Source organism: Dermochelys coriacea, chromosome 7, assembly GCF_009764565.3.
Source record: "Dermochelys coriacea isolate rDerCor1 chromosome 7, rDerCor1.pri.v4, whole genome shotgun sequence".
NCBI lineage: Eukaryota > Metazoa > Chordata > Testudines > Dermochelyidae > Dermochelys > Dermochelys coriacea.
In genome coordinates this window covers 13,530,112-13,550,789 of record NC_050074.1, presented here as the reverse complement: position 1 = coordinate 13,550,789, position 20,678 = coordinate 13,530,112, and the positions used below count along the sequence as shown (strand labels likewise).

Genomic DNA, 20,678 nt, shown 5'->3' with positions numbered 1-20,678 from the left:
TTTACAATAGATGTGTTCCATACACACACAATGTTACAAAACAGTCCTCAGCATCCTGCCAACCTTTATTCTAATTAAAGTGTGTTTCAGAACATTACATGGGGACTTCTCACAGGTACTGCAAAAGGTGTAAAGATTTCATTATTAAGACATTCAACACCACATTCTGCCAAAGTGACTGGAGTTTGAAACTCACTCTAATGGAAAATTCCTCAAATTTATGAAGTTAATCCAGCTCAGAGAGAGAGAGAGAGAGATTACTGCTGATGGTCCATTTTCTGAATGTAGCTGTGCAAACTGAGATATTTTTCTATATTCTCTTCTAGAAATCTAGGCCTCCATGGGGTTGAGCACAATGATTAATGCATATTATGCATGACATCTTGGCTACACACTGTTTACCCATTAGGATTGCTCACTGTCCACTCAGATGTTGGTCAGATAATCCTTGACCTAGGCAATCGGTGCTGATACACAAATATTTAAATAATCAGCCAGTTTGAAACTGGACATGCTTTCTCTACTGAACAAAATATATGTTAGCAAAGAGAAACTGTGACAAAAGCTAATGGAAGTTTTAGTGGTTTTAGAATTTGAAGTCACATTACTTAAAAATTAGGAAGCTGGCAGTAAATGGGGGACACAGGCACAATTATTTCAAAGGGTAATGAACACATAATTAGTTAAAAGGAAAGGCAGTTAAAACAAAGAGTGTGAGTTTGTTTCTGGAGAAGGATGCGGATACAGAGCATTGCAGAAAATTAAATACATCCAGAAAAATAAGGGAGTGAAATCTTGGATTTCACTCAGGGGATTGGGCTGGTTGACTTGTTTCTTGTATTTTTTGGTATTTTTTTTATATAGTGAAATTGTGGGCCTGATGCAAAGATCATTGAAGATAATGGGAATCTTTCCACTTACTTCAATTAGCTTTGGATCAAACTCCCTCAGCAAATGATTAGCAAAAAAAGAAGCTGTGAAAAGTGACCCCATTTTGCCTTGTGAAATGCTTACTATAAAACTAACTTTTCACAAGGTTTGGACAGAATGAAGCTTGGTAATAATAATTCTTGTTTACATCAAAAGTCAAGGTAATTCCAAGTACTTGAACAAGATACTAATGTGCATTAATATTTAAAGTTCGATCTAACACAAGTAACCACGGGATACATTTTCTCGTCCAAGAAAGTCAGTAGTTGCCAGCAAATAAACTATCACGTGTCAAAGGACAAAATGAATAAAAGTTAAGGTGAATCAGTTGAAAGCATCTCCATTAAGAGATGTCATGAGACAAGAGGTCAATGAGCTTTTCAAAGATATAATTGGTTTTCTCTTTGAGGCCCTATGTCAGCAAGTTACTTGAGCGCGTGCCTAACTCTGAGCATGAACTAGTCTCAGTGAAGTCAATGGAAAGGCTCACTGGCTTAAAGGTAGTCATATGCTTACTATTTTAATCTGGGTCTGAGCTGTGCTACTGTAGTGTAGGTGAATGACACAAATAGGTGACCATTCCGTGTGGAAATGAAGCAATAAATGAAAATTCTGCTTTATAAACACATAAAATAGACACACACCCACTACAGACTTGAATTAATCCATTATTTCTAGAATTATTGCCTCATCTATGAGATAAACATAATATAAACTCCTATCTCTATAATTGGAATCCTTAGCTCTGGATGCCTATGACTTCACACGACAAAAGAAAATAAAAAGGACTCTGTAAATTTTCAGCTGAGTCCAAATTTTCTTAATGGTCTCCAGTAATAAAAATGGTTTGCCACTTTTGTGCAGAAGATGCAATTATGTGTTCATTACCCTAAGCAGCACCAAAAATGTTCATTAAAAGTAAAGTAAAAGCTTAAGAAATCAAGCTTCACCTAAGTAAAAGCAGAGACGATATGTACAACTTTTAATTAACTGTGCGAAACAAATCATCTCCCAAAGTGATATCTCCTGTGAACAAAAGATTGTTGACAGCTATTTCTCTTGATCTTGAGAGCATGAAAGAATGATATGTGTTTAACAAGGCTGATAGAAAATAAAAGCTGGAAGAGGTAGCAGATGTCAACACATTAGATTTTAAATTGTGGCAGAGGTAATGTGTACCCTGATAAATTATTCAAGGCAAGTTGTGCACTGTTATGTCATTCATTTTACCTATTTACACACTTGCACCCCTGCTTCACCATTGCTGTACTTCAGTGCACCACCAGTCTAATGCCATTGAAATCATTAGTCACACAGGTGTAAAGTTTGACTAACGCTGTAATGAATCAGACTCAATGGTCCAAGTCCTACAGTCTTTACTGTAGCCAATGGGTCTTTTTTCCTTATTAAGGGCTGCAGAATCACAGTGTGTTAATTATAAAAATTGGTGATGATTTAAATCTACTGCAATTAGGACAATGAGGGAGAGAATTGTTTAAACATTAGATCTGAAATGTTGTGTCCAATTTGTATGCACAATTAGCACAAGTGAATGCACAAGTCTGACAGTTGCATGCACAAAGAGGTCTGACTTAAGGAATAGGCACTCTAGGCGTATAACTAGGGACTACAGTACTGGAATTATATGATTAGAATGGAATCTCTGCTTTCATTTTGGGGATGGGAGAGAAGTAATTTTCTAATCCGCAGGGATGTGATAAAAAGCTTTAAACTGTGAATCAATCATAATCAACCCAGCAACATCTGCCTGAGTCTGCAGACAGGCTGGAACAACAGTTGAGACTGGTGTGCACAATCCCAGGCATTTCAATAGATTTTTAACACCAAGACCAACTGCTCTGCTCGGTCTTACCAACATCACCCAAATAGAGGACCCTGTGTGGGAGGAGGGCGCAACAGCAGCACATCCATCCAAGCAGACCAACCCTAGCTGCTGAGATAAGTGACTTTGTCCTCACCCATAACTATTTCACATTTGGGGACAATGTATACCTTCAAATCAGCAGCACTGCGATGGGTACCCGCATGGCCCCACAGTATGCCAACATTTTTATGGCTGACTTAGAACAACGTTTCCTCAGCTCTTGTTCCCTAATTCCCCTACTCTACTTGCGCTACATTGATGACATCTTCATCATCTGGACCCATGGAAAAGAAGCCCTTGAGGAATTCTACCATGATTTCAACAATTTCCATCCCACCATCAAACTCAGCCTGGAACAGTCCACACAAGAGATCCACTTCCTGGACACTACAGTGCTAATAAGCGATGGTCACATAAACACAACCCTATATCGGAAACCTACTGACCACTATTCCTACCTACATGCCTCTAGCTTTCATCCAGATCACACCACACGATCCATTGTCTACAGCCAAGCTCTACGATATAACCGCATTTGCTCCAACCCCTCAGACAGAGACAAACACCTACAAGATCTCTATCATGCATTCTTACAACTACAATACCCACCTGCTGAAGTGAAGAAACAGATTGACAGAGCCAGAAGAGTACCCAGAAGTCACCTACTACAGGACAGGCCCAACAAAGAAAATAACAGAACGCCACTAGCCATCACCTTCAGCCCCCAACTAAAACCTCTCCAACACATCATCAAGGATCTACAACCTATCCTGAAGGACGACCCATCACTCTCACAGATCTTGGGAAACAGGCCAGTCCTTGCTTACAGACAGCCCCCCAACCTGAAGCAAATACTCACCAGCAACCACACACCACACAACAGAACCACTAACCCAGGAACCTATCCTTGCAACAAAGCCCGTTGCCAACTCTGTCCACATATCTATTCAGGGGACACCATCATAGGGCCTAATCACATCAGCCACACTATCAGAGGCTCGTTCACCTGCACATCTACCAATGTGATATATGCCATCATGTGCCCGCAATGCCCCCTGCCATGTACATTGGTCAAACTGGACAGTCTCTACGTAAAAGAATAAATGGACACAAATTAGACATCAAGAATTATAACATTCAAAAACCAGTCGGAGAACACTTCAATCTCTCCGGTCACTCTATTACAGACCTGAGAGTGGCTATCCTTCAACAAAAAAACTTCAGAAACAGACTCCAGTGAGAGACTGCTGAATTGGAATTAATTTGCAAACTGGATACAATTAACCTAGGCTTGAATAGAGACTGGGAGTGGATGAGTCATTACACAAAGTAAAATTATTTCCCCATGGTATTTCTCCCCCCCCCACCAGCCCCTCACTGTTCCTAGACGTTCTTGTTAACTGCTGGAAATGACCCACCTTGCTTGTCACTGTGAAAGGTTTTCCTCCTTTCCCCCCCTCCTGCTGGTGATGGCTCATCTTAAGTGATCACTCTTTTTACAGTGTGTATGATAAAACCCATTGTTTCATGTTCTCTGTGTGTGTATATAAATCTCCCCACTGTATTTTCCACTGAATGCATCCAATGAAGTGAGCTGTAACTCACAAAAGCTTATGCTCAAATAAATTGGTTAGTCTCTACGGTGCCACAAGTACTCCTTTTCTTTTTATGAGGGAAGAGTATCCTTGTAGTCACTCTTTGTGGACAGAAAGTGCCCCCTTTACTATCATTACTCCAAGGGGGTTTGGGGTGACCTTGCTGGAACAAAACTATGCAGGGACCCATGTTGTGGTGTGCCAATAGGCCTAAATTGGTTTAATTCAGCCCTATGCACAAAGTTAGCCATTTGTGAATTTGTTAGCCATTTGTGAATTTAATTATCTGAATTGCATATACAATCAGGGTAACTACATTTACCAATTAGGCCAGGATACCAGATTTTTAAAAATAGGAGCCTAAAAGTAGGCTCAGAAATCCATATTTAGGCACCCAAATTAATAGCCTCTTTTTAAAAAATCAGGTGAATATATTCAGAAGTCAAATGAGAGATGGACTGGATTACAGTGATTTGGATATGTATAACAGAAAACAATAGAAAAATAGAAAAGTGGGCCAAATTCTCAAGTAACTTCACTAAAGCCAGTCAAATTACACTTTAGAAGGTTTAGAGTTAATTTAGAGTTAAATTTGAATGAATTGTGCCTCATGACAGCTTTGGTTTTAGTTAAAAGGTTCTACTGACTTCCATCTTAGATCCAGTTGTTTATATTATATGTTAATGATCTTTGTACTGTTTATCCCATTCAGAGTATTCATTTGTATGCTAATAGTATTGCTATTTAATAAATTATGTTTAAAAGAAGACTTTCTTTATCTGCAGGCTGATATTAATGAGCTTCAAAATCAAATGGCACAATTAACTGCAAACAAAATAAATACCATTAAAACCAACGTTTACTACTTGGATCAAAACAAAGTTACAATATCTAACTGAACAGGGTTATTAAAATATTTAAATAAATAATATTATAAAGCAAACATAATAAGCGATAACACAGCATTGTTCCTTGCTAATTAAAAAGCAAGGTCTCTTATTTTTACTATTTTTTCACATAACCTGGGATGTAGGATCTATGTACAATTTGTGAAAACAAATATTTCTTTTATGCAAATATAGACAGACATCTGAATTGAGTTTTACTGAATGATAAAGCTTCCAGGCAAAATGCAATATGGTGAGGAAACTAAGTTTCCATAAAAGATAAGTTAGTAGAGTCCCCCATTTCATCATACAGAAGAACCAAACACAACCCATAAGGTCATTTGTGTAGTGACCTGATTTAATTTTTTCTAAGGAAAAAAAAAAGTATAGTGGGGTCCATTGTTAACCAGCAACTCACTGTTCAGTACAAAATACACATGACACAAAGCACCCTGATGCACCTGGATAAATCACAGAACCATCAAAAAGTAGGACTGGAAGGGACTTCAGTAGGTCATCTAGTCCAGTCTCCTGCACTGAGGCAGGACTAAGTATCATCTGGAGCATCTCTGACAGGTGTTTGTTTAACCGGTTCTTAAAAACCTCCAATGATGGAGATTGCACAACCTTCCTAGGTAATTTGTTCCAGTGCTTAACTATCCTGACAGTTAGGCAATATTTCCTAATGTGTAGCCTAAATCTCCCTTGTTGCAATTTACGCTCATTACTTCCTCAGTGGTTAAGGATAATAATTTATCTCCCTCCTCTTTATAACAACTGTTTATATATTTGAAGACTCATTATCCTGTCTCCCCTCAGTTTTCCCTTCTTCACACTAAACAAACCCACTTTTTTCAATCTTTTCTCATAGGTCATGTTTTCTAGACCTTTCATCTTTTGAGGGGGTTCTCCTCTGGACTTTCTCCAATTTGTCCACATCTTTCTCAATCTGTGGTGCCCAGAACTGGCCACAATACTCCAGCTGCATCCTTAACAGTGCTAAGTGGAATAGAAGAATTATTTCCTGTGTCTTGCTTACAACACTCCTATAATAAATCCAGGATGACATTGCTGGAGTGTTCTCTGCTCCTTGAAGTCTTTAAACCATGATTTGAGGACTTCAATAGCTCAGACATAGGTGAGAGGTTTATCGCAGGAGTGGGTGGGTGAGATTCTGGGCCTGCATTGTGCAGGAGGTCAGACTAGATGATCATAATGGTCCCTTCTGACCTTAATATCTATGAATGTATGTTTGCTTTTTTTTTCTTTTGCATTATTGACTCATATTTAGTTTGCGATACATTATAACTTCCAAAATCTTTTTCTGAAGTACTCTCTCCTAGGCAGAGATTTTCTGTTTTGTATTTGTGCAATTGATTATTCCTTCCTAAGTGTAGTACTTTGTGTTTGTCCTCATTGAATTTCTGTCTATTTATTTCAGACCATTTCTTCAGTGTGTCAAGATTATTTTGAATTCTAATCCTGTCCTCCAAAGCACTTGCACCCCCTCCTAGCTTGGTATTGTCTGCAATCTTTATAAGTGTACGCTCTGTGTCATTATCCAAATCATATTGAAGATATTGAGAAGAAATGGACCCAGGATGGATCCCTGTGGGACCCTACTCAATATGCCCTTCCAGCTTGACTGTCAACCATTGATATCAGCTCTCTGAGTATGATTTTACAACTAGTTGTGCACCCCTCATAATAGGTTAATTTAGGATATATTTCCTTGGGTTTGCTTTCCTCTGAGACGGTCTTGTGGGCCTTATTAAATTCAAGATATATCACATCTACTGCTTCCCCCATCTCCACAATGCTTGTTACCCTGCCCCACTCCTAACACCAATTTCCTCTCTTTATGACTGCCCCAGCTCCTCCCCTATCTGGGCTTCATCAGTAAGTAGGCCTTATCAGCCATGACTCTCCTTGAGGTGCACCCTGTCACAGGGTTAGTTGGCCCTTTCCACTTGGTCAGTCCTTGTGTAGCGTAGACATCCCATCACCATACCACATAAATAACTGGTTTAAAGGCCACTGACTGAAACTCCATTAAAGGTTTAACTCAGCCTGAATAAAACCATTACTCAGCATCCCCAAATTCCTGTTGTCTCCCACTCCATTAATATTGGCTATCTATAGCATATCCTCACCCCCAATCCACTGCTCTAAACCGCAACTCCCCATCCTGGTCTTTTCCTAAGGGGGAAACTGGGCTCCATGTGAGCTCACACTATGTACACTATATACTCTGCCCCACAGTTCAGACTATGGAGGTGTGAATAAATGTGTGAACCAAAGTGCTGTGATGTAATTACAGCATGGGGATACTGTGGGTGTGAAATAAGTTTTCTAGTTCACCTTAATGTAGTCCTGTTAGAAGATGACTAATTAAGAACTAATTAAGATTAAGACTAATTGTAATTAAGATGACAACTAAGAACCTTTGTGTTTGCACATGCAACATCCACATGGAGGAGTTACAGCTCAATACTTTGCTGAGCATTGATATTCACACCCCTGTAGTCCCAACTGCAGAACAAGCTCTCAGTATTAAGGCTCATCCACACTAGTTATGTCCCCACTTTCTGTCTAGCCCCACCCTATCTTCTCATTCCAAGAGAAGACTAGGAAACTGTGCCAGGGTACTTGCCCAACGTCAAAGTTGTGACAATGTGACAATATGTACAATACTTAGCACCTCGGGTGTCTGTGAAGGATCAAATTAAACAAACTGCAAATAGAGATAACATTCCATCCTACAAATGAAAAATAACTAGCCAGTCTACTCAAAGAAAAATCAATAAATATAGAAACCACAAGCAATTCCTGCAAAAGTACACCAAGGAAGCCAACGGCTGTTCCCCCCCCCCCCCCCCCACACACACACACTCACTCACTCACTCCTTTTTCAGACAATCTGTGTAGGAAGAATAAAATACTCCCAACTACTAATTTAGCAATCAATATTACGCAGCATAGCTAATCAATGACCAATTCAAGTGTCACCAACCTGTTCAGTACCACCCACCCAGCTGACTGCCACCTTATTGAAAGCTGCAGCTACAGTGAGAAGATTACCTTCTATTAGCACCAGGGAGGAGGAATAATCCTCCCATGCTGTCAACAGTCATACACCAAAACTCATAGTCCGGCCGAGCGAGGTCAAAGGCTTCTTCAGTATGGTTATCCCATGTGAAGGGGGCACAGTGAAATATAGTCCTTACAGACCTGGGAACCTGAGCCAAGAGTCCACAGTAGGAAGAAATATAATATAGCTTTCTACTGAGAGGGAAAGAATCGGCTTCCGCTGGTTGTTGAATTCTATAGTGAAAGTAGAAGTGTAAATGTCAAATATAATTGTCAGAAGGATAGCCTGGCAATTTCCCTTATTTACTACTAAATCCTGCTGTTTTTGAAAGACATTAACAATGCAGGAGCTCCAGAGAAAATCTCACTTACCCTCTGACAGAGTGCTATTATTAGATCTAATTCCACCATTGATCATTATTTTTCATGATGTTTCAGGCATTATTATGAGTTCAGATACAGCCACTGATAAGACTAAACTCAGTCCTGATGTAAAGTTAGACCATTAATACAGGACTTAAGTGGGATTTAAATGGTGAAGTGAGCCTTATGTGACCCTTTGTGTGGGAGTGAATTCACTCCCAGAGAGATTCTTCCTTCCTCCAGGACATACTTAGAGTCAATATAAAATCGAAACTGTTGCTGTCTCACAAATATTCCATATTTACTGTCTGTACAACCAGCAAGTAACATTTATCCACATCTCAGACGTAAAAGGCCTGGACACTTACTGTCATGAATACTTTGTCTACAAACACACACAGTCAACTGCATGTGCAATTTGGTGCACTAATATCTGTTCATGCAGTTGAAAGATTCCAACACCCAAATAATGAAATATTTATAATGCAATCACACTGGTCAAAATGGAATTTGTGAATGAAAATTCTAGCATCCCTAACAGTGGGAGAGGGACAGAGGACGAGAGGCAAACAGGCAGGTCTGCATTTCTCTCTTATGAGGAACTCCTTGTTGCCATCAGTCTTCCTGCCTGATTTCAATATTTGACTCTCTCTTTCTTCCTCTCCTCACAATTTCCCACACTCATCCTTGTGATTTCAGATTGGTACTGATGACCCATTCAGCCCCTTAGTTGTACACCAGACCCTCGCCCTCACTTCTTCATTTGACCTGCAGCTCTGGTTCAACGCTCCGACTCCAACAGGGCCATTAACTTGATTTGGTCTCCCATCAAGCACTGTTCTTTCTCTGATCTCTCTGTTGCTGAATTCCCCATCTCTGACCAGCACCTAGCCTCTTTCAGCATCATTTTTCAGCCCCACACTCATCCCCTGCCATGAAGCCTTTCTATGACTTCCAACCCAACAGAACCAATGACTTCTCATCAGTGTTCAGCCCTCTATTCTGTGCCCTCTCTTCCCTTTCTTTTATTGATATGATTGTCAGTTTTCTTCATTCCTCACTTTCCTTCACTTTTTCCACTCTCTCTCATCACAAAGTCAGCCCTGCCAACCCCCAGCCCTGGCTCACCCCCAACATCTGCTTCCTCAGCTCTTGCTCTCATGCTGCAGAGCATCTCTGCTAGCAATCCCATGACAGGGCTGATTTCTTCCACTTCATATTTGTTCTTTCCTCCTTTAGTTCTACCTTCTTGCTAGCTAAACAATTCTACGTCTCCAACTTAACAGAATCCCCCACCCGCAATCTCAGCTGACTATTCACAGCATTTGACTCACTCCTCAACCTGCCCCCAACTTGTGCCTCCACTTCTTTCTCTGCACAGGATCTCACTGACTTCTTCTGAAAGAAAACTGACAAAATCTGACATGCCCTCCCCTCAGGCTTCCCTTCCTTTCCCCCTTTCCCTCTGACAACTTTTATTGTTATTATTTTTATTACTGTATCACCTAACAGCTCCAATCATGGACCAGGACAACATTGTGCTAGGCGCTGCACAAACACAGAACAAACACACAGTCCTTGCCCAACGTAGCTTGCAAATTGTGCGTAAGGCAAGATAAAACACATGGATACAGACAGACCACTGAATACAAGGAAACAAGGAGACAATATTGGTGATAGGCAGTGGTCATAAAACTCCAGCAGCCTAATTATTGTCATGTTTTTTGGAGGCATTATGGGAAGGGAGAGTTCTGAGTACTGTAGCATTGTAGCTATGCAGATATTTATAGGAAGCCTCTCCCAAGCATGAGGGGCACCTATTCTTTCTCCATAACATCGCTAATATGTAGTCTTTCCTATCCATCCGCACAGCTAATACTCTCACCCATGCTCTTGTCATCTCATGTCTCAGTTAATTCAAGATCCTTTTTTTGGACCTTAACAATTTAAATCTTTCCCCATTCAGTCCTATTCTCCATGGTTCTGCAAAGATCATTTTCCTAGCCCATTGCTTTGATCAGGTCAGGCCTCTCTTTGCATCCCTCAACTGGCTCCCCCTTCTCTGTTGCATCAAACATAAGCTAACTATTTTCACTTTCAAGGCCCTTCCTGACCTTTCTCCACCTACCTTATTATCTTATGTTGACTTCCACCTCCAATTATCCCATGATGCAAGCCTCCATTGACCATAAACATTCACAATATTAATTCATTACCCTCCTTAAAACTCTCCTTCTCCATGATGGAGAGCTCCCAATTATGGATCGGATCTAAAGCCCATCAAAGTCAATGGAAAGATTTCATTTGGCTTTGGCTCATGCCCTAAATATCAATTATATTTATATTCATGAATCAAGGGCTGAGTATGAAGCTCAGAAAGAGTGAGAGAGGGCTCATCAATGACACTCACAGGATTTGAGCTTGTTACAGCTCCATATGAAATGGTAAGAGTGACAGATTGTTTGTGACATTGTCAGGATGTACTGCATCCCCCCTTGGTATAGCTCACCTTAATAAGGCTCCCAGGGCTGAATCTGAACTTCTTTTATTTTTTTTAACAAAGACAACACACAGAAGGTAAATTGTAACATGTCAATTATTATGCAGGTTGTCAGTCTTCCTTAAGCATGAGAACATATGGTTCATTTGCCTATTTGACGTTCACACTAGCTGCTGTACTAAACACGTTACATTAAGATGTAGTGATATAAGATAAAATTAGGTTTATTGGCTTGTTCCATTATGAAGCTCTCTAAGGAGGGGGAAGGTGAAGAAAAGGCTCTTTTCTTAATGCTTTCTGTTGCACTATTATTTTAATATCAGCAGGCTGCTAACATTTCATTGGGTCAAGTAGCTATCTGGGTGCCGTTCTGCATTCTCATTAAGTTTCAGTGCAGTGGCTTCAGATGGAAAGAGCAGCAAAGGAAGAAAGGGGAACAATGAAACAAAAGTGATAGGATACGAAAAAAAGGAGGATCTTCCCCTTTCTTTTCCTATTATCTCTGCTCATTCTTCTCCTATTATCAATAAATATTTCTGTTCTATATTTGCAGGGGGAGGAATTAATGATTTAGTCATATCATATGAAAACAGTTTTTTCTGTTTATAGTATCTCAGCTGGGTGTTAAACAGCAGCTACTAATATTAGTCATTTTTAAATCAGCAGGTTCAGATAACTTGAATGCAAGAGTTTTAAAAGAGCTGACTGAGGAGCTCAATGTTGATTTTCAATAAGTCTTGGAGCACTGGAGAAATTCCAGAAGACTGGAAGAAGGGCAATGTTGTGCCAATATTTAAAAAAGAGTGAAGACGATGACTGCGGTAGTTATTGGCCTGTCAGTCTGGAATTGATGCCAGGCAAGATAATGGAGCAGCTGATATGTGATTCAATTAATAAAGAATTAAAGGGGAGGCAATATAATTAATGCCAATCAACATGGAAAATAGATCTGTCAAAGTAACCTGCTATCTTTCTTTGAGGTAATAATTCTGATGTAATATACTTAGATTTCTTTAAAGTGTTTAACTTGGTATCACATGACATTTTGATTAAAGAACTACAGCAATATAAATTCAACATGGCACACATGAAATGGATTAAAAGCTTGCTAACTCAGAGAACTCAAAATGTAATTGTACATGGGGAATTGTACATGGGAGTGTGTTTATGGTGAAGTCCTGCAGGGATTGGTTCTTGGTCCAATGTTAATTAACATTTTTATCAATGATCTAGAAAAAAACATAAAATTATTACTGATAAAGTTTGCAACTGAGACAAAAATTAGAGGCGTGGTAAATGATTGATTGATACAGAGCGATCTGGATTTCTTGGTAAAATGGGTGCAAGCAAACAATATGCCCTTTAATATGGCGAAAGATAAATGTGTATATCTAGGAACAAAGAATGTGGTCATACTTATTGTATGGGGGACTAAAAAGATTTGGGGCATGTGATGGATAATCAGCTGAACATGAGCTCCAAGCACAAAACTGTGGTCAAAAGTGCTAGTGTGATCCTTAGATGCATGAATAGGGGACACCTCAAATAGGAGTAGAGAGGTTATTCTACCTCTTAATTTGGCACTGCTGCTACCATTCCAGAGCACTGTGCAGTTCTGGTGACCACAATTTAAGATAGGTGTTGAAAAATTGGAGAAGTTTTAGAGAGGGTAATGAGAATGATTACAGTCTATAAGTATCTACATGGGGAATAAATATTTTATAATGAGCTCGTAAGTCTAGCAGGGAAGTATAACAAAATCCAATGGCTGGAAGTTGGAACGAAACAAATTCAGTCTGAAAATAAAGTATACATTTTTGACAGTTAGGGATATTAACCATTGGAACTATTTACCAGGTTCATGGTGGATTCTCCATCATTGGCAATTTTTAAAACAAGATTGGATGTTTTTCTAAAAGATAAACTCTAGAAATGTTTGAGGGAAGTTTTAAGGCCTGTGTTATAGAGGAAATCAGACTAGATGATCACAATGGTTCCTTCTGGCCTTGGGATTGATGAATCTCTCTTCTCTCTCATCATCATCACCCATTAGTGAACATAAGAACGGCAATAGTTGGTCAGACCAATGGTCCATCTAGCCCAGTATCCTGTCTTCTGACAGTGGCCAATGCCAGGTGCTTCAGAGGGAATGAATAGAACAGACAATCGTTGAGTGATCCATCCCTTGTCATCAACTCCCAGCTTCTGGCAGACAGAGTCTAGGGACATTCAGAGCATAGGGTTTCATCCCTGACCATCTTGGCTAATAGCCATTGACAGACCCATTCTCCATGAACTTATCTAATTCTTTTTTGAACCCTGTTGTATTTCTGGCCTTAGCCTTGCCTGGAGTCTTTCAGTCTCCCTCCACCCCAGCACTCAGGCAGAGCTAGTGCTCCTCCTACTGTGCAATCCTCCCTCTTATCTTAAGGGAAAGAGAAACTGATAAGGAAAGAAAAATGATTGAACCTAGAGACAAATCTTGGAATAATCTGAGCAATTTCCCAACATTCTTGTGAATGGACTTTTCAGACAACGTTTTTTGTCACAGTCTTTGGATTTGGGTGTCGGTGTCTTTGGGTTCCCTCATTCCTTGCTGTTAGACCAAAGGCCCTATTTCTGGAAACACTTCTGCAAATACTTAGTTTTTCATTTGTGAGCAGACTCACTGATTCAATGACACTATTCAGAAGTGCAAAGTTAAGCATGTGGAGAAGTATTTGTAGAATTTAGCCTAAAATTATACATAATTCACAGCAAACAGGATAACAATAGAGTCATTAACAGATAAATATATTATCAAGGTCTATAAATCCCTTCTTCTTACATATTTTTGCCACAAAACATCATTTGCCATCCTTCCATATAAAGAGAGAAGCCACTGTGCTCATACAGTGAAATATAGATTTACAACACAAATACTCATTACTGTTATCAGCATTCCCTTGAAAGAGATGTAATGATGATGTTGTCAGTTTAGCAGAGTATGTTAAATGTTTAGTGCTTTCTGCTAGAAGAAAAATCAAGGTGATTCTGTCCAGCAATCTGAGATTTTGCATGCATTTTCATACCTCAATAGGTGATTTCAGAATGAGCAATACATGGGCACTGGAAATAGGCAGGCAAATCTATGTATTTGATTTCTGTCAGTTCACTTGTTAGCTAAGAATAGAACTGAAGTGATTAATCAAATTTAGCAGATGCGGAATCAGTTCCATTGGTTCCCTAAATCAAATTAGAATGTCATGAAGAGATAAGCTTAATCTGTATTCATGTTGATTTACAGTGATACTGCCTAAGATATCTAAAAATGTTCCGACTGCTAATGCCAATACTTCAACTGCTCTCTTTAAAAACTAGAAGGGGAAATGAACTTTCTTCTTTACAAGTATACACGCACTGATAAGATCCTGGGTTAAAGGGAAGCATCAAAGCTATGAAAAATTACTAACGAAGGAGGAGCAAGGCTAAATGAGAACATACTGAAACCAGGCCCCAAAACTGAAAATACACAAACCCAAACTATTTTGTAGGTGCATATATGTTCATTGAACATTTTGTTAGAAAAACCCAAAGCCAGAAGTGCTGAAATACAGTGAGAATGGTTGTTCCTATGTAAAACTGTAAAGTCAGCACAGAAGGTCCCATCCCTCCCCACTGGTAGCAGAGGGTGCATGAGGCAATGTGGTTTATTGGCTGGGTTACTAAACTAGGTGTCAGGAGCCCTGGGGTCTATTTCTTTCTGTCACTGCTCTCATGTGTGACCTTCAGCACATCACTTTGCCTTTTCTTTGCTCCTCAAACCCTTTGTTCGATATTTCAACGTTTGTTTTCATCACAAATCAAAGCAAAACACTGATATTTTGAATTATTTTTGTGAAACAGACATTTCAAAAAGGAAATGTTGAAATGGTTTGTTTCACCATTTTCAATCAAAATGAAATATTGTGACATTTTGACATTCTGAAATCAAAATATTTCATTTCCGTTTGTTGAACTGACCGGAAATGCTTCATTTCAAGTCAGTTCAATAATAATCTGCATTTTCCCATTATGGTGCATTGCTTCTTGGGAGCTGTAGTTTAAGAGCCTGAAGCCCCTAATCTCCCCTGAAGGCCACATACCCTGGCCAGACTACATCTTGCATGATGCATCTGAAATCATGTGATTCCCATGATGTACCATGCAGCTTGGTCAGAAGGGAGTCTGCATTGCATTGTGTGAGATGTAATTCTCCAGGGAGCATAGTAGCCATTGGTGAACAGGAGAGAATGGGGGCCTGACCTACAAGAGACATAAGGCAATGTGCTGATAGGGAACTGCACTTTAATGTTTTCTTGAACTGATTCAAAACTAAATATTTTGAGTCAGTTAAACAAAATGAAATATTACACTTTGGGTCAATTCAACCAGAAACAAAACATTTTTATTTTCTCCACACACAAACACAAAAGATATGTTTCTGGCAAAACTGAAATGTTTTGATTTTGTGGAAACTGCATTTTCCCTTGGCATATATGTTCACTGAAAGTTCCTGACCAGCTCTTCTGTCTTGTCTATTTAGAATGTCTCTGTACAGTGCCTGGCACAATTGGCTCTGATTTTGGTTTGAGTCTATAGGTACTATTGTAATACATATAAATAAAGCCTTAGGGGCTGAGGGCTGGCCCAACATCAGTCTGGTTGATGACACCTGGTTGAGGTGTTCCCTGAGTTGTGCAACACACAATACTTCTGTGCTGTAGGACTGGACCTAATACTTGTAGGGTCAGGGTTAAATTTTGTTAGCAAACATGCAGGTGGTTTACACTGTTGCTGACTATCTTGTATCTGTTCTATGAACAGTGAATTTCAGCTTTGAGGTCTCTCAACACAGCATCTTCCATGAGCACTAAATTCATTAAAAAAGAAAATCTTTGCCTTAAAATGGAAACTTATGATCCCTTTCTTCCTCCTCCGTGGTATCTATGTTTGGTATTTTTTTCTAGCTAAAAAAACACCTGAAACATAGTATCTTTTCCCTCTTCCTCAAATAGCAAAAAACAACACCCCCCTTCCAAAAGAAACCTCCAAACCACCCAAAGCATCAACAGCAAACGAAAACCTAAGGAGACATGTCTACTCATCAGATGTTATACATGTTTTAACTTTTGACATGCTGGGCCTGACCGGGGTCCGAGTCACATCACTGTAAATAAGGACCAATTGCATCAAGACCAAATGTATTATTTTAGCATAAAAATGGTGTAAATGAGAACAAGGCCCTTATACTCTCACAATATTGTGCAAGCTAGATCTTTCCAGACACAGGGAATTGATAATATCTGTACATCAGAACGCAGAGCCTTGGAAGAACCCTCCTGCTTAGAAGGCTGTTGGCATAGTTCAAATGCAATACCTTGCTATAAACAGATTGAAATCCTTTACTTAATGAACTTCTGAGTCACTACACACCATGTTGGAAATGGAAGATCTCTCTGAGTTTAAGACTCCAAGGTCAGCTGTAAGATTTTAGCAATTACTGGATAACCTTTATTAGGCAGCGATAAAAGTCTGCAATGACAACATCTGTTCAGTTGTCTACATTTTCTTTAGATAGGTTATTAAAAGCCAGCATCTAATTCTTCTTTTCAAGGATTTCCACATATTCCTCCTCTCATAAATGGCAATAATGTGCATGGTAAATACTGAAAACCTTATATAAAATAATGGTGAAAGTCTATCAAGTATTGGAGCTTTGATTTTGGATAGTTAATGTCCCTCATGTCTGTAGTGATGGAACTGGAATAAAATTTTAGCTTACAAGTCAGACTGGGAACAGATATTGTAAAATAATGCTTCCCTTTGTAGATTGCTAGACTGATTTTTTGTCCAGTTGCATTGTTTCCTAAAAAATAAAATAACATAAACAAATCTGGAGTTTTAAAATTATGAATATTTTTATTACTGATTATTAATGCATTGAAGCAGCTTACAATTAATATAATCCTTCCTCTTGACTTATTAAATGATTTATATGCTTTACCTCAGCAGGCTTCCTGTAAGAGAAGGGGGAGTGATTCACACATGTATGTATGTGTTTACAGCATTTTGGGATCCATTACACTTGTATTCAGGAAATAGCATCTCTCACAGATGACCAACTGGGATAAGATTCCCATCTACCAACTTGTTTCAGCTGAAAATAACTTGTAATATATAGCAAAGTTTTCATTAGGTCCTGATCCTGCACCCTTGAGGTCAATGGCAAAGCTCCTAATGACTTGTGCAGGATCAAACTCTAGAGTTCAAAACTTGCTTTATCTGAGGTATAAATCACTCTTCCCCCCACCCCATTTCCGCATTATTCACAGTTTAATCAAACATCTATAATCAAGGTTTGAAAATACTCTTATAGACAGAACAAGAAGGTGGATCTCAGTTTATTAGTCAGTTCTGCCTAATAATCTCTTTGTTTTTATATGTAGGAGATAAAATAAATAAGAGGTAACATTTTCAGATCATGTGATATTAAAAAAGGAGCAGCTGTACATAATAATACTATGCACAGCCATCAGAAATAGATCAAATCATGAGCAAGCACACAGTGAGGGGAAAATGAGTGTCTTTTCTCCTTTAGGGCAAAATATTCTCCAAAGGTTTGGTAGCCCCATCTCCTTAACAAAGGATTTAATTTGTCTAGATCATCCTAAAGGAGCTATGTGGTTTGACTTATTTAGCAACTTGTCCATCATCGCATTCCTGTCAGAACTGTGAATTTTTTCTCAGATAATATGATGACCAGCTTTTCAGAAAGTTTAGAAATGGGGTCCGTGGAGATTATAAATGTTGCACAATAGGAAAAGAAACTCAGGTAACCTTTAGTTAAAGTAGTTCAGATTTATGTGTCCTGCTAGAATTAAAATATACATATAAAAAGCTAGAGGGGATGTTTCCCCCCTTTTTTTATAAGTAAAGATACATATGATTTTGCTAGGTGAGAAAAAAAAAAACCTGACAAGTCCTCACTTCATTTTCTGTATGCTACCTCATATGCTATGGTACTTCTGGAAGAGTTCTACTACAGAAAATTATTTCTATCATCTTTAAAATTGCGGCAATAGCTACTTTATCATTTACCAATCAAGAGAAGGAGCAATTTACAAGAGATTGTTGGTTATTATGTTACCATATGTCCAAATGATACGCTTTAACTGCATGGGAGGAATGGGGGACTGGTGAATTCAAACACCCAACTATTGCCTTTTTAATGGAAATTATACTTCTTTGGCTTATTTTAGTGAAAGTGCCTGTGTTTAGTGTTCTGGACGGATGTCCATACATGCACGATTATTATAATTATTATTAATAATTTAACATTAATAATAATTAATCTATAATTATGATAAAGATATATAAATTAAACATACATGCACACAGCCATAATATTTACTTGGACTTATATATATATAACATGTTCATGCACATGCAAATCAGATGGGACCCTCATTGCCAGTGCAGACCTTGGTGTTGTAAAGTTTAGGCTGTCTTTATCTCCTTATTACTGTACATAAGGAAGCCCAATCATTCTCGCTGCATATTATAGAAGTAGCATTTTGGCCAGGGACTTACTTACTTTTAGATTATACACTATGTTCAACCATCTGAAAGATCTGACTAAACACTAATTAAAACGATACTATGGTAAGTAATAGCTGAATGTTTTCCCCATAATTTAAAGATTGCTTCTTTGCTATTGTCTCAAAGGAAAAATAATTAGGAACTTCTGTTGTATAATAGCATCTTATATTACAGTCTCTGGGCCATGCTGTCTACTGACTTTATCGTGTGTAATGATTTGCATCTGTGCAAAGTAGATGCAAAGTGCTCTCTTTTTGATTTGGTGGTGTTTTACACTCACTTTGTACAGGTGTAAATGACTACACAATGTGCAAACAAACGGAGAATCAGGCCCTCTGTTCCTATACTTAAAGCCATTATACACAATTGCAATATTGAATATGGAGACACATCTCCACATTGCACATTTGGTTGGTGTAATGCCAATAAATTATAATGTAAAAGAGTTCCAGAGTAGCAGCCGTGTTAGTCTGTATTCGCAAAAAGAAAAGGAGTACTTGTGGCACCTTAGAGACTAACAAATTTATTAGAGCATAAGCTTTCGTGAGCTACAGCTCACTTCATCGGATGCATTTGGTGGAAAAAACAGAGGAGAGATTTATATACACACACACAGAGAACATGAAATAATGGGTTTATCATACACACTGTAAGGAGAGTGATCACTTAAGATAAGCCATCACCAGCAGCAGGGGGGGGAAAGGAGGAAAACCTTTCATGGTGACAAGCAAGGTAGGCTAATTCCAGCAGTTAACAAGAATATCAGAGGAACAGTGGGGGGTGGGGTGGGAGAGAGACGTCAAGAATTATAACATTCAAAAACCAGTTGGAGAACACTTCAATCTCTCTGGTCACTCGATCACAGACCTAAGAGTGGCTATACTTCAACAAAAAAGCTTCAAAAACAGACTCCAACGAGAGACTGCTGAATTGGAATTAATTTGCAAACTGGATACAATTAATTTAGGCTTGAATAGAGACTGGGAATGGATGAGTCATTACACAAAGTAAAACTATTTCCCCATGTTTCAGAGTAGCAGCCGTGTTAGTCTGTATTCGCAAAAAGAAAAGGAGTACCGGTGGCACCTTATAGACTAACAAATTTATTAGAGCATAAGCTTTCGTGAGCTACAGCTCTCTTCATCTGATGCATTTGGTGGAAAAAACAGAGGAGAGATTTATATACACACACACAGAGAACATGAAACAATGGGTTTATCATACACACTGTAAGGAGAGTGATCACTTAAGATAAGCCATCACCAGCAGCAGGGGGGGGAAAGGAGGAAAACCTTTCATGGTGACAAGCAAGGTAGGCTAATTCCAGCAGCTCCCACCCCACCCCCCACTGTTCCTCTGATATTCTTGTTAACTGCTGGAATTAGCCTACCTTGCTTGTCACCATGAAAGGTTTTCCTCCTTTCCCCCCCCTGCTGCTGGTGATGGCTTATCTTAAGTGATCACTCTCCTTACAGTGTGTATGATAACCCATTGTTTCATGTTCTCTGTGTGTGTGTATATAAATCTCTCCTCTGTTTTTTCCACCAAATGCATCCGATGAAGTGAGCTGTAGCTCACGAAAGCTTATGCTCTAATAAATTTGTTAGTCTCTAAGGTGCCACAAGTACTCCTTTTCTTTTTTTTTAATTTAAAAGAGTGTTATGGAAATTTAAGTATAGATAACAGGATTTATTAATGCTGAGATAGATAGCTAGATAGCTAGATAGATAGATAGATGTTTCCGTGTATGGGTGATTGAAAATCTTAGGTAGATCTCTCCTTAAAATCTTAGGGTATGTCTACACTGC

At 38.9% G+C, this 20,678-nt stretch overlaps 1 protein-coding gene across 5 annotated transcripts in view; it reads right to left on the bottom strand.

Moving 5' to 3' along the window:
* The window catches only part of CNTN6 (contactin 6), a 223,589-nt gene that overhangs the window by 38,996 nt on the left and 163,915 nt on the right, over positions 1 to 20,678 (bottom strand). The gene's annotated exons all lie outside the window — the stretch shown is intronic.